Source organism: Chrysochloris asiatica, unplaced genomic scaffold (genome assembly GCF_000296735.1).
Source record: "Chrysochloris asiatica unplaced genomic scaffold, ChrAsi1.0 scaffold00016, whole genome shotgun sequence".
NCBI lineage: Eukaryota > Metazoa > Chordata > Mammalia > Afrosoricida > Chrysochloridae > Chrysochloris > Chrysochloris asiatica.
The window spans coordinates 3481778-3483447 of record NW_006408534.1 but is presented as its reverse complement, the minus strand read 5'-3'; positions in this window follow the sequence as shown (position 1 = coordinate 3483447).

The following is a 1670-nucleotide window of genomic DNA, read 5'->3' as shown; positions in this document are numbered from 1 at the left end:
AGCTCAGACACCCCTATAGTCACCCGAATGGAGGTGCACAGACAGCAAGGGACCAATGAACAGCTACCAAAAGAAAAGAATGTCCACACCTTTATCTCTGTGGTTCTGCCAGGCGTCTGTGGCCACTCCAATCCTTCCCCCACTTGGTCTCACCCAAGATGGCAGCTCTTCGAACAGCTGAGCATCTTGAATTAGAAAACAATAGATTTCTTGCTTCTGTCACAATTTCCCCCAGCTGTAAGCTTTCCAACCTTGTAAATATTCCTTTATATGTGGTTCACAGTTCTGGGACCATCCCCTGAGCCTGCTTGGTTGGGTATTCTGTGTTGTTGCTGCCGGAGCTCCTTTACTGCACTTCCACCTGATCCGCCATCTTGTTTGTTCTCGGATTTGATGTGTTTTGCTTGTGGCCCCATGGGCAGCTGCCATGGACAAGAATAAATCATGGGATTTTGGAAGCACAAGCCTTGAGTAGTACAGTATGGGTTTGAGTACCTCATGGGTGTCCTCTAAGTATCTCTGGTTAGATTAAGACACTTATGGGTCACATCTAAACTTGATTTAGTGTAGTTTGGTGTATAAAGACATGACATTATATCCCCTCTTATGAGGGAGACATCATGTGTGTAATCTAGTCTGTGCAATATGAATTATTGGATGAGCAATTGAAATAGATTTTTATGAGTCTTTTTGATTTTTCAGTATCTTTGGAGCAAACTTCTTTGGCCAGTTTTCCAAGCAACTATTTGCCTTTATTTATAAATAAAGATAGAGCCCACAGCACATGATCATAGAATGAAACGATAGCATCAAGAACTCTCGTAAATTAAATTGAATTAATTAAGGGATTTTTTTCTCCTAGAAAACTTGATAAACACTTTTTGTCTTTCTCCACCCATGCTGGGCATTTTGGGGGCTGAGGCCCCATGAGTGCATAGTAGAGGTTGACCAAGAAACTTCCATCTCTGTGACAGGGTACAAGCCCTTACACTTTTCAGAACATGGAAGGGCTAAGCCATCATCTCATCCTCTCTCCAAAGGATCCAGTAGTTTATAGACAGCCTGGGGTTTCTTAGTCTGAAAGGAGGGAAGGCGGAAGCTGGTTCAACACAAGCTCTGTCGGCACTATTTCTCTTTCAAAGATCCAGCACACAAGTCAGCCAGGGATCAGCTCCTACAGCACCAGGGCACACGTCATCCCTTGCCATCCCTTGGAGAGAAGGGTTTGGGGGCAGTGGCTAGTCTTATATCCCTTTGTATGCTCAGAGACTCTCACACAGATAGGGCCAGTGATTAATAAATGTTAGAGGCCTAATAGACTTTTCTGTTACCCACTAATAACAGTTCCAGAAAGTGAAGAGATGAGCTAATCAGCAGTGATGAGCACCGCTGATTAGTCTCATTTGGAGGCAGCCAAGATCTGAGGCAGTTCCTGGATAATTTACTGGGAAGTTTCCTTTAGAAATCTGAACACATGGGGGGCATTGAGGAGCACTGGTCTGGGAGTGAGATGGATCCACTTCAAAGCTCTGTTTCCTCATCAGTTAATTTGAATTGATACTAATACTAGCTCTCTCAAAGGCTTGTTTTACTGGTTGGATGAACTAATGCCTGCAAAGTGTCAAATTCACCCAAGTGCTTAATATAGGGTCACTATTACTGTTTGAAAG